The following is a 13,816-nucleotide window of genomic DNA, read 5'->3' as shown; positions in this document are numbered from 1 at the left end:
ATCGCCTGAGAAAGTTAAACCTTACATTACAAGCACCTATACATTAGCAGGTTTATTAGATTTTAGATTAGATTCAATGTATTGTCAGTGCACATAGTATGCAAATACTTTGACAATGAAATGAAGAGTGGCGTCTAGCCAGAGTGCAATACACTACAGTAATGCAGTGAAGGAGAGAATAAATGCAGAAAAATGTACAGTAATGTATTCAGAATAATAAATAGATTCGTTTAGAATCCGAATCAACTATTGTCACATCACAGGTTTACAGCCAGGTGTAAAACAGTGGATTTCAATTTGATTGTGTGCAAGCTCCATCGTTTGGTATTTCAATAAAAACAAATAAGATAAGGGAAGAAGAAGATATCGAGGGGCAAAGGGGAAGAGAGATCAATCAATGGGAAACTATGAAAATATGATCTGCACATTTACACATACAGTAGCACCTGAGGCAAGAAAGACATACTGTAAAGGTGTGTGGAGTGTGGACATACTGTAGCAACAGCAGACTTGTATCCATTGGAATGTGATAGCAGTGATATTCTTTGGACGCTGCTGGTTAATGTGAATCACAACACGATCCTTTCATGTCTGGCTTTGATTCATATAGTGGACTCACTGTACATTAATCCTGCCATTTCAATTTGTCAATGTTGATTTTTTTTTTCTTCTCTTTGTGACATTTTAATTCATATGTCCTTTCCTGGTTGGTACATATAGGCCTATTTGATATCATGGCATTTGAATTCATATATGTTTCCTGGTTGGTACATATACTGTAGGCCTATTTGATATTCTGAATCTAGAGACCTTGTTGTTATCTTTCAAGGTGATGACATCACAGCACACACCTGTATTCCTTCGGTCTTGATTGCATCATACACTATTAATTTAAACCGATCACTTCCTGTTGTCTTGACACAACACTGAGGTAGAGGGATGGCTGTTTTAATCTCATGACGATAGTATGCACCTTGAGACTTTGAATTAATCTGGAGTGTTGCAGGCCATTCTCTTGTCTCCTATAGCTCATGCCATCCGCATTTACAGTACTGTACATGGACATTTCTGAGGATTAAATAAATAAATAAACGTACCAAATCATTTTACCCTGCTCTGTATCCCTGGTTCAAGACCAGAACACAGGTGGATAGAATAGGATACATCCATTCTTTGATGACAAGCAGACATACTGTAGTTTTGTCCCCACAAGACGGTCGGTATAAAGGCTCATGTGTTTGTGTTTGTGTACGGCTGCATGGTGCAACAGGAAGCCATAACACAGTGGTTCCCAAACTCTTTCGTGTCAAGGACCCCCAAATCAACATGTATTAGGCCACCGGACCCCCCATTTGAAAACACATGCCGATAAGGGAGGATTTTTACGGCTCTAGCAGTGATTCCAAAACATTCATTTCATGGACCCACAGTTTCACACGCATTATGCTACGGACCCCCCGATTTAATGGCATTTCTATCTCTGGTACCCCGATTTATATTGTAAAACAACTGTTCATTTAACTCTGAGAGTGTACACTCTCTGAGTTACAGACCCATAAGGGTCCATTTGGTTTCTATCTCTAATTGAGCTATAGTATAGGGACCCCCCCCTGGAACTCCCTCAAGTATCCCCAGGGGTCCCCCGGACCCCACTTTGGGAACCCATGCCCATAATAACACACCTGGAAACAGGGAGCTCTGCACTCAACACAACCCTACTGTTCACATGCAGGAGCCGCACAGCATTTCCTTACAATAGAATTGGGACATTCTGTACTGTACGTTTGGGATATACAGTATGCCAATTAAATGTTTCATGTGTCAAGCGGCGCGCAGGCCACGACTGAAGAGAAGCCCCCCTCCCTGGGGGGGCAACGTCTTTGAAGTCTCCCTGTTTTAACCCATTGTGGCCCGGGAACCCCTCTTGGTTTTTATATAGCATCATGTCATAGTTTAGCTATTGAAAAATAGCAGATCTACAACTCGTAGGTCTGTTTTTTAATCGTCAAAATGTGCCGCAAATCTTTGAATATATATTTACATAACGTTAACATTACATAATATATTTGTAACGTTTTTAACTCAAATAATTATTTGCTTCTGGGGGAGGTCCCTGGCTGGAACAACATATTTTCAGATGGGGGGGGGGTCTGTGGCCAAATACAGATAATTCTGGGGGTCCTTGACAGTAAAAAAAGGTTGAGAACCACTGAATATAGAAACAGAGGTTTTTCGAGAAAACTGTCAAGATTTTTAGAAGATTTATCTGTAGAATCGTTCCCAGGTCAAAATGGGTTAAGTGCTATAGTAGGCTACTTCCACTACAGCTGCATGCCTTCCGAAATGCAAACGAAACAGTCGGGGAAAAAGCTGTTAAATATTCCATAAGATGAAGTAAAGTCTCTACATGTAACACTCACAGTTGCTCGGGAAAGTAGCAGTGATGTGGAGATATTATTATATAACGTTAATACTGACTAAAAATAGAATTGTAATGCATATTCTATGGGGGTTATATTCTCAACTTGCGCCACAGTATACTCACTCAGGGGTTGTGATGACAAGTCATGTGTGAACAGTGTTTGAGGATAAGATTTCAGTACTTCCTCCAAAATAAACTACGGTATAATACCGTCCAGTCAATCAATTGGCACGGCGTCTGGATGAGATAGCATCACAAAGACATGGATGAGAGCAGATATGTTCTGAAGCAGCTAACACAATAAACCACATTGAACTGATTCAGGTCATGTATGGATTTCAAACATTACGAGAGCGACATTCTGCAAACACTTAATGATACATTATACTCCCTCTCGCTGAGACGTACATCTGGCTCTATAAAAATACACACAAGGTGAAGACCAGTGCTGTACAGTATCTAAAGTGTATTTACTTAAGTATACTGTATTTTGACCTTTTTTGTACTACTTTGAGTATTTGCCATTGCCAGGACCAATTTTACTTCTACGGCCACTATACATCTCAGAGGCAAATAATATTGTACTTTTACTCAACTACATTTATTTTAAAACTATTTTGATTGTTACTATAAAAATACACACAAGGTGAAGACCAGTGCTGTACAGTATCTAAAGTGTATTTACTTAAGTATACTGTATTTTGACCTTTTTTGTACTACTTTGAGTATTTGCCATTGCCAGGACCAATTTTACTTCTACGGCCACTATACATCTCAGAGGCAAATAATATTGTACTTTTACTCAACTACATTTATTTTAAAACTATTTTGATTGTTATTATAACAAAGGAAATGCTTTACCCACTTCAGCCCTATATACATTTCGGCCGTTTGAAAATAGACAATCTACAAGCTCACAATGCGTAGCGATGCATTGTGAGATTGTAGATCTGCTATTTTAATTTTGTATACATTTGAAATGGGATATTTTACACAATGAGGACTTTTACTTTTGGTACTTTGAGTACATTTTAATGCCAATACTTTTCTACATTTTTGAGGGACTTTCACTTGTACATTGCATTGATACTTTTACTTCATTTAAGTACAACATTAAACCTCCTGGTTTCACCAGGTAACTTAGCCTATAAAAAAATAGCCGATCTACAAGCTCAAGCTTGTAGATCGGCTATTTACACGTTCATGTTCGCTCCAGAATAGTGATGCTATACTTGTAAGTGCTGTTATTAAAATGCTTACTTTAAAAATACTAAAATAGCTAAAATACTCACATTCATGGTCATAAGTTCATAAAGCATAATCCATAATAATGTCATGGTGTACAATAAATATTTGGTTAGTATAATTGATTTCATATGAGGTTAAGAATGTAAAACATGATGTGGTGATAACTTTCTGAGGCAGAACCAAGTTCCCTGTCTGTCAGTAGCAACACTGGACCGTATGATTGATTGATGCATGATTGCCTGGCATTGCACACAGGTGGTACAAACTGTGTCTCACTCATTCAGACTCTGGTTTGCATGAAGGAAGCAGTACACTTGCAGCAGTGTAGTGTGTGTGTTTTCACTGCTAAAGTTATAAAGAACATTTAAGTCAAGGAGAAATGGTCAAAGAGACATTCTAAAGACTCTTAAGCGACGCAGGAATCAAGAACCTCCTCTTTACACAACAAGCGGCCAACGAGGTATTATATTTGAGAGTTTTTTATTTTATTTATTTATTTATTTATTTGACAGGGACAAAGCTCATTAATCAACATGTCAGTTTTCACATAAATGTTAAATGGGCCAGAGTTAGCCGAAGCTAAATTTCATCTGTAGTCCCTGTTGGGCAGGCTCTTAAAAAATGAATGAATGATAAAAAAGAAGAACAAAGTGTAGTGTGCCTGCACACAACACCATGCGTTGATGCCATGTGTGCATATGTGCAGGCACCCAACACCACGTCCATACAAAAACACAATACAGTACAGGAACAGATCGACATGGTACAGGGGACAGAACAACGGCAAAGTGAAGTGATAAATGACACCGGTGATGAATACTAAATAGTGCTGATAGTTAGTTACTCATGATTACAAATTTGAGTTGTTTTTAGCCACCTTTTCAGGTTGGTTATCTTTGTTGTGTTGTATTGTGGTGTTTTGACATATAGTTCTCACAGCTGAGGGATGAGAAGAATGCCTGAAATAAAGGCCCGTTTATAAAGAACCGACCGCTGTGTCGTCAATGTTGTGATAAGAGCTACACTACTGTGAGCCTTCATGTGGTTTACTCGGTCAGTGGAGTTGTTTTTCTTGGTCGATGTGCTGTGCTGTGAAAACACCCTATTAATGATGGAGTATGAGTTCAGGTGGCTCGTCACATCATGCACTGACGTCCCCTGTGTGAGCTATAGGAGGTGGCACTGAAGCATGTTGGTACATAGAAGGTGAGCTATAGGAGGTGGCACTGAAGCATGTTGGTACATAATGGGGCAGGCCTATGAGTTCAGGTGGCACTGACGTCCCCTGTGTGAGCTATAGGAGGTGGCACTGAAGCATGTTGGTACACAGAAGGTGCTGCCACCGGAAGCGCTCTCCTCCTCCGGCGTCAGTCGTCCGCGGAGGTGGAGCTTAATTTCCAACCACCAGCTGTCTTAAAAACCCAGAAAAATAAGCTGTGCGCAGCTTCTTCTGTCCGCGGCTGTCTTTGCGTTTTGAGCTTAGGTGTGGAAAGGGCGTTTGAAGCATGTTGGTACATAATGGGCGAGGCCTATGAGTTCAGGTGGCACTGACGTCCCCTGTGTGAGCTATAGGAGGTGGCACTGAAGCATGTTGGTACATACTGGGGCAGGCCTACGGCCTCACTCACACCTTTACAACAGACTGATGTATGCTTGTTGTATGAGATGTATAGCTGATGCAAATCGCACTGCATTTCCAACGGGAGTCACATGGTTTGACACAACATTTGTGTTGTATGAGGGGCGGAAGCCGTACAACACAAATGTTGTGTCAAACCATGTGACTTCCATTGGAAATGCATTGGGGGCAAGATGTATCACACCCTTTGTATACATCTAGCATGCATCAATGTTGTATGCTAGATGGAAAGGTGTGAGTGAGGCCTTTGAGTTCAGGTGGCCCGTCACATGCACTGACGTCCCCTGTGTGAGCTAGGAGGTGGCATTGAATCATGTTGGTACAGTAGGCCATCACCACATGGAGGAAAGGAGCTCATGTCTGTCTACTGTAGGGGTCATGCTTTGCAGCGCTAATGTCTGTACAGTATGTACAATTATACACACCTGGAGTACAGGAGAGAGTGTATGGTGGCTCAACCATAACGGAAAGATTATGTCATCTAGCAAACATGACATAAATCAATGCTGTAATAAATTAATATAGTATATTTGCAATGTTGTATCCACTGTTTTTTCGCAAGAATGTAGTACTGTTTCCTAAAATAAATTATGTGTGAGTAAAGGCCCCATTTTTAAATCTAAGCCTCTGGGACTAGAGGGCAGAGTAGCCTCGGTCCTGGTAGCCTCTGGGACTAGAGGGCAGAGTAGCCTCGGTCCTGGTAGCCTCTGGGACTAGAGGGCAGAGTAGCCTCGGTCCTGGTAGCCTCTGGGACTAGAGGGCAGAGTAGCCTCGGTCCTGGTAGCCTCTGGGACTAGAGGGAAGAGTAGCCATATTTAAACCTCCAGGAAAATCCGTGTTGAGGTTCTTGATCCATTGTTTTTCATTACAACTACTTTGTCCTACTGTCCAGTTGGGACTGTGTTGAAGTCCAGATACTTTTAGAGCTTCAATGCCATGTGCCATGTAATGTTGAACAATCCTGGTAGTTGTCTTTTTTGCATTGTTAATATTGTATTTGTGTTGTCTCAGCCTTGTAGCTATTGTTTTACCTGTTTCTCCGACATATTGTAAGGCTTAAAATGTGGCTTACAATGTAAGCCACATTTTTCACTTCATTTTTTAAAATAAACACAGTTGCTGGTGCTGGCTGTTATCTGTTGTTTAATCTCCAACATGCGTTTTGTAGTTCTATTTTTAACTATTTGTTTGGGTTTGAAGTATTCTGGTCTCTGGCGTGCTGGTGTGTTGATTCCTTTTAGCTTGCTGTGTACCAGATAGTCTTTAAGATTTTAGTTTTTTCTGTAGGCCGATAATCCATTTTTTTCCCCTTTTTTTAAAGTTTTGCTAAAACTGCCATTTTTTGGCAGAAGGAGAAGGAAAAAAACTAACAACAATAGAAGACCAAGTGACGGAACAATTGTCATTGTTTGATGCCTAGCTGAATGGTTAGAGAGCTTGTCTGGAGAGAAGGAGTCTCCTGAGGTTTGAATTTCAGTAAGTGATGCTGAGAGGTGGCTCACCATCAGGTGGGATGAGATGTTGATCCATCATTTCTTGATCTTTCTGCTGTTCCTTCGTCTGGAATGTGGTCTCGGTTGTTGTTGTTGTTGTCGTTGGTTGTCATGGCTGCCAGTTCCCACCTGATGTCGTGTGGGAGTTCTGATTGGTCCAGAGCGTACTGAATAACTTGTAGCTTGCATAATGTCTTAAGACAAGGACTCAAGTCTAAGATGAACAGCTCATCAGAGATAGTGTCATCTACTTTCCTTCCTCCAAAGAAGACGATATGATCTCCCACAATGCAACAGCACATACCATACTTTGGACATGGTCCTTTCCCCTTGGGCTCAACCTTCTTCCAGGAGAAGGTCTCTGGACTGAATTTCCACACATCATTGATGTTCTGGTTACCGTTCCAGCCACCAAATATGTACAGCTCTCCATTGTAGGTAAATGCTGAATGACAACAGCGTCCTTCTGGTAGAAGTTGTGCAGAAGGTGTGTCCAGCCAGGCGTTTGTCTCTGTGTCAAACACTCTGATGGTGTTGTAGACCCCCTGGTACCTCCTGTCCCCGAATACAAACATCTTGGTACCAATGATGGTGGCAGAGTGACCGTGAGAATCAGGAGGTGGAGTTCCTCTGGTGTTAATTAAAGTCCAGACCATTGTGCTGGTGTCCAACTTGTACATGTCATTAGTGTATTCAGTCAGCTTGGTGTATCCTCCATGGATAAACATGACCTTCTCCAACACACAGGCTGAGTGGTAGCTCCTCTCCTCTGGAACAGTCCCAGAAACCCCGGGTTGGAACCATCTGTGTGAGTCAACATCAAATGCATAAAGCACATTGCAGTAAGGAACACCTCCCCAGATGTAGACTGTATCTTCAACCAACACAGCTGTGTGGCCGCGGTGCCTGGATGGAACCTCAAGGTGACCGTCTCCTCTTCCAGGTTCCACTGTAGGTAACTTCTTCCAGCATAAAGACACTGTGTTGAAGACATGGACATCCATCTGTTCCATGTTGTTGATGGTCCATCCATCACAGTAGCCTCCAAAGGAATACAGATTGTTCCTCACTGCTACAGCAGCATGAAAGACTCGCTTTGGTCCTCCTGCTTTGGAAACAGTCCAAGACAACATCACTCTGATTGTCTGTCTGTCTGTCTGTCTGTCTGTCTGTCTGTCTGTCTGTCTGTCTGTCTGTCTGTCTGTCTGTCTGTCTGTTTGCCAGTCTGTCTGTCTATCTCGCTCTCTTCTCTCTCTCGACGTCTACAGTCATTTTCAACACGGTGCATCATCTTATATCTTCTGGTGTGACATCACACGAGGCACAAACTGTTGCCATGCACGCCTTAACGACGCCAATTAGTGCAGCTGTTCTTCATCTGCACCCTTTGAACTCTATTGCTATATGTATTACTTAATTGCGGCTACCTTGGCGTCTATGGATCTATGGGTCTTCCACACGCTACAGGGTTCCCTAACACTGAGCTGTGTAGAGGGCAGAGTAGCCTCGGTCCTGGTAGCCTCTGGGACTAGAGGGCAGAGTAGCCTCGGTCCTGGCAGCCTCTGGGACTAGAGGGCAGAGTAGCCTCGGTCCTGGCAGCCTCTGGGACTAGAGGGCAGAGTAGCCTCGGTCCTGGTAGCCTCTGGGAATAGAGGGAAGAGTAGCCTCGGTCCTGGCAGCCTCTGGGACTACAGGGCAGAGTAGCCTCGGTCCTGGTAGCCTCTGGGACTAGAGGGAAGAGTAGCCTCGGTCCTGGCAGCCTCTGGGACTACAGGGCAGAGTAGCCTCTGTCCTGGTAGCCTCTGGGACTAGAGGGAAGAGTAGCCTCGGTCCTGGCAGCCTCTGGGACTACAGGGCAGAGTAGCCTCGGTCCTGGTAGCCTCTGGGACTAGAGGGCAGAGTAGCCTCTGTCCTGGTAGCCTCTGGGACTAGAGGGAAGAGTAGCCTCGGTCCTGGTAGCCTCTGGGACTAGAGGGCAGAGTAGCCTCGGTCCTGGTAGCCTCTGGGACTAGAGGGCAGAGTAGTCTCGGTCCTGGTAGCCTCTGGGACTAGAGGGCAGAGTAGCCTCGGTCCTGGTAGCCTCTGGCACTAGAGGGCAGAGTAACTTGCGCCTTGTACTCACTCAGGGGTTGTGATGACAAGTCATGTGTGAACAGTGTTTGAGGATAGATTTCAGTACTTCCTCCAGAATAAACTACGGTATAATACCGTCCAGTCAATCAATTGGCACGGTGTCTGGATGAGATAGCATCACAGAGACATGAATGAGAGAAGATATGTTCTGAAGCAGCTAACACAATAACCCATTCTGACCTGGGAACCATTCTACAACAAATAAAGCATAAGCATGAAGTTATCTTTGTTGTGTTGTATTGTGGTGTTTTGACATATAGTTCTCACAGCATGGAACAGCTGAGGGATGAGAAGAAAGCCCAATAAATGCCCGTTTATAAAGAATCGACTGCTGTGTCGTCAGTGTTGTGAGAAGAGCTAACACTACTGTTAGCCTTCATGTGGTTTACTTTACTGTTAGCCTTCATGTGGTTTACTTTACTGTTAGCCTTCATGTGGTTTACTTTACTGTTAGCCTTCATGTGGTTTACTTTACTGTTAGCCTTCATGTGGTTTACTTTACTGTTAGCCTTCATGTGGTTTACTTTACTGTTAGCCTTCATGTGGTTTACTTTACTGTTAGCCTTCATGTGGTTTACTTTACTGTTAGCCTTCATGTGGTTTACTTTACTGTTAGCCTTCATGTGGTTTACTTTACTGTTAGCCTTCATGTGGTTTACTTTACTGTTAGCCTTCATGTGGTTTACTTTACTCGGTCAGTGGAGTTGTTTTTCTTGGTCGATGTGCTGTGCTGTGAAAACACCCTATTAATTATGGAGTATGAGTTCAGGTGGCTCGTCACGTGCACTGTGTGAGCTATAGGAGGTGGCATTGAAGCATGTTGGTACATAATGGGCTATAGGCCACGGGGCCAGTGAGGCACTCCAACCTTGAAGCGCTGCAGGGCCCCCTAGTGGACTGCAGGCGCACCCGTGGATTCATGACGAGGAAACCCCCGTGCAGCTGCAGGGCTTTAACATTGAGCGCTCGGTTGCACTTCCGCATTGGACCACCAAAATGTGGAGGTCAAAATGCGGAAATGCGCCCCAAAAAGACGGTCCTCACCCGGGTGCTTCTAAACGCCACTGAGCAACTTCCACTGACATGCATAGCGGAGGGGGCGGAGCTTCACCGCCAGATCAGTCTCTATCCTTTTAATGCTCTATCAAAAACAAACTGGTCAGGCCTCACTCCCAGAACCCACCTCACCCCTGCCCATTTTGACAGGCTGTAAATTGGAATGTCTGGGTTGACGACAGAGTACAGCAACTTGCAATGGGCCTGGTCTACAAGTAGACTTTATGTAGACTTTAATGTTGTAAAAAAAAGTGTTTACACTTTAAAAATAGCCGATCTACAAGGTCAGTGCGACGTGTTGTGGTGACCTTGTAGATCGGCTATTTCCAGCATGCAACCAAGTGTAAAATGACTTATACTGGATCTCTTGTCCACTAGTCCCTTCCTAACATTTTAGTGTAGTTTTTATTTGACAAAATTGTCAATACATTTAGCCTTGTAGTTTTAGTCGTCATAGCTTAGTTTTCATATAGTTTACATTTAGTTTTCGTCAGTGAAAAAAGGTAGTGGACGAACATTGTTTGTCATGGTATTAAGTGGAGGAAATCACCACTGCAGCATAGTGTCGTTCAGTCCCACATCAAAGAGAGGCCGGCCTCCAAAGGTGGCGGTCTACTCTACACAGGTTGGCATTTTGGTGAGGATGAGGTCGGCAGTCTGCTCATGCTTCTTGCACTCGCATGCTGCACTGTCTTCTTCATGGGCAATTTGAAGCAGCCGACCCCAGTACGCAGTCGGTTCAGCGGGCTCCATTGTCGGTAGATCTCCTTTGACGTCATCTCCCAGGTGCTGTTTTCTCCGCCGTGCGAAAAACAGCTGTATACAACCACAATACAACCTCACTTCACTATTCTCAGCCTGAACTGAACTAAATCACTGTATTATCAACAGGTGATGAGATGTACCGTGTAGCCAGCTGTAACAATATTGGTGTGTAATTTGCGTATTCTCTCTGCAGACTCTGACCAAACCTCCACCAAACCTCACTTCAGCCGTAGCTGAGAACATCATGGCTGCTTTCGGGAGTGAACCACGACAGGCTGCGAAGAGAATGAGACTCTGGACACTTACCATGTGAGTTGTTGTGTTCAAGCCGCTGTGTGTTGATACTCCAAAGCACAGGAGGACAGAATACAAACTGGATGCCTGTCTGTCTGTACACAACTACACACTGTATCATTTGCCTCTCTGCTTTTCAAGGCGTTTCATGAAGCATTTGCATTTTTTGTAGTGATGCATTTCGGTGTGATCAACACCACCTGCATTTTAGGAGGAGAGGCAAAAGCTCATGGAGAGTTTTCAAGCCACATTACCAGATCAGCCACATTATTCACAGTGTACGGAAATCACTAGACTCAATCATAATCTAATAATTTTAGCCCTCCGTCGAGGCCATCATCTGTCTGGGACAATGTTAAACTACTCTGCAAATACACTGCAGGCTAGCAAGCAACACCACCGAGGCAACTCAATCACTAGTTTTGTTACATTTATTTGCACACACACATTCACAACATGAACACACATGAGCTAAACTAAACTGAACGTTGTATAGTGACGTAAATAAGTCAAACCCGTTAGCAGCAGTTAGCAGCAAAAGCAGTGGTAGCAGTTAAAGCAGCAGGTAATTAAAACAAAAGGCATCCAGATCAGACAAAACACACTCGGAGACTGACCACTGACGGTACTGACGCTTGTTCCTCAGTGCACCCTGTGTGAGCTATAGGAGGTGGCACTGAAGCATGTTGGTACATAGAAGGTGAGCTATAGGAGGTGGCACTGAAGCATGTTGGTACATAGAAGGTGAGCTATAGGAGGTGGCACTGAAGCATGTTGGTACATAATGTGTGAGCTATAGGAGGTGGCACTGAAGCATGTTGGTACATAGAAGGTGAGCTATAGGAGGTGGCACTGAAGCATGTTGGTACACAGAAGGTGAGCTATAGGAGGTGGCACTGAAGCATGTTGGTACATAGAAGGTGAGCTATAGGAGGTGGCACTGAAGCATGTTGGTACATAGAAGGTGAGCTATAGGAGGTGGCACTGAAGCATGTTGGTACATAGAAGGTGAGCTATAGGAGGTGGCACTGAAGCATGTTGGTACATAGAAGGTGAGCTATAGGAGGTGGCACTGAAGCATGTTGGTACACAGAAGGTGTTGCCACACTATCTAAAGAGCCGCGCACGTTCTCGGCTGCGCGCAGCTTCTTTTTCCTGGTTTTTGAAGACGGCTGGTGGACGGAAAAGAAGCTCCACTTCCAGCGAGACGACTTTGCGCAACGTCCAGATTCCCGGAAGCGCTCTCCTCCTCCGGCGTCAGTCGTCCGCGGAGGTGGAGCTTAATTTCCAACCACCAGCTGTCTTAAAAACCCAGAAGAAGAAGCTGTGCGCTGCTTCTTCTGTCCGCGGCTGTCTTTGCGTTTTGAGCTTAGGTGTGGAAAGGGCGTTTGAAGCATGTTGGTACATAATGGGCTAGGCCTATGAGTTCAGGTGGCACTGACGTCCCCTGTGTGAGCTAGGAGGTGGCATTGAAGCATGTTGGTACATACTGGGGCAGGCCTACGGCCTCACTCACACCTTTACAACAGACTGATGTATGCTTGTTGTATGAGATGTATAGCTGATGCAAGCTCGCACTGCATTTCCAATGGGAGTCACATGGTTTGACACAACATTTGTGTTGTATGAGGGGCGGAAGCCGTACAACACAAATGTTGTGTCAAACCATGTGACTTCCATTGGAAATGCATTGGGGGCAAGATGTATCACACCCTTTGTATACATCTAGCATGCATCAATGTTGTATGCTAGATGGAAAGGTGTGAGTGCGGCCTTTGAGTTCAGGTGGCCCGTCACATGCACTGACGTCCCCTGTGTGAGCTAGGAGGTGGCATTGAATCATGTTGGTACAGTAGGCCATCACCACATGGAGGAAATGAGCTCATGTCTGTCTACTGTACGGGTCATGCTTTGCAGCGCTAATGTCTGTACAGTATGTACAATTATACACACCTGGAGTACAGGAGAGAGTGTATGGTGGCTCAACCATAACGGAAATATTATGTCATCTAGCAAACATGACATAAATCAATGCTGTAATAAATTAATATAGTATATTTGCAATCCAGTTGTATCCACTGTTTTTTCACAAGAATGTAGTACTGTTTCCTAAAATAAATTATGTGTGAGTAAAGGCCCCTTTTTTAAATCTAGGCCTCTGGGACTAGAGGGCAGAGTAGCCTCTGTCCTGGTAGCCTCTGGGACTAGAGGGCAGAGTAGCCTCTGTCCTGGTAGCCTCTGGGACTAGAGGGCAGAGTAGCCTCGGTCCTGGTAGCCTCTGGGACTAGAGGGCAGAGTAGCCTCTGTCCTGGTAGCCTCTGGGACTACAGGGCAGAGTAGCCTCGGTCCTGGTAGCCTCTGGGACTAGAGGGCAGAGTAGCCTCGGTCCTGGTAGCCTCTGGGACTACAGGGCAGAGTAGCCTCGGTCCTGGTAGCCTCTGGGACTAGAGGGCAGAGTAGCCTCGGTCCTGGTAGCCTCTGGGACTAGAGGGCAGAGTAGCCTCGGTCCTGGTAGCCTCTGGGACTAGAGGGCAGAGTAGCCTCGGTCCTGGCAGCCTCTGGGACTAGAGGGCAGAGTAGCCTCGGTCCTGGTAGCCTCTGGGACTAGAGGGCAGAGTAGTCATATTTAAACCTCCAGGAAAATCCGTGTTGAGGTTCTTGATCCATTGTTTTTCATTACAACGTCTTTGTCCTACTGTCCAGTTGGGATTGTGTTGAAGTCCAGGTATACTTTTAGAGCTTCAATGCCATGTGCCATGTAATGTT

The sequence above is a fragment of the Protomyctophum bolini genome, assembly GCF_963924005.1.
Source record: "Protomyctophum bolini genome assembly, chromosome: 4".
Lineage (NCBI taxonomy): Eukaryota > Metazoa > Chordata > Actinopteri > Myctophiformes > Myctophidae > Protomyctophum > Protomyctophum bolini.
This window is presented reverse-complemented; position numbering follows the sequence as displayed.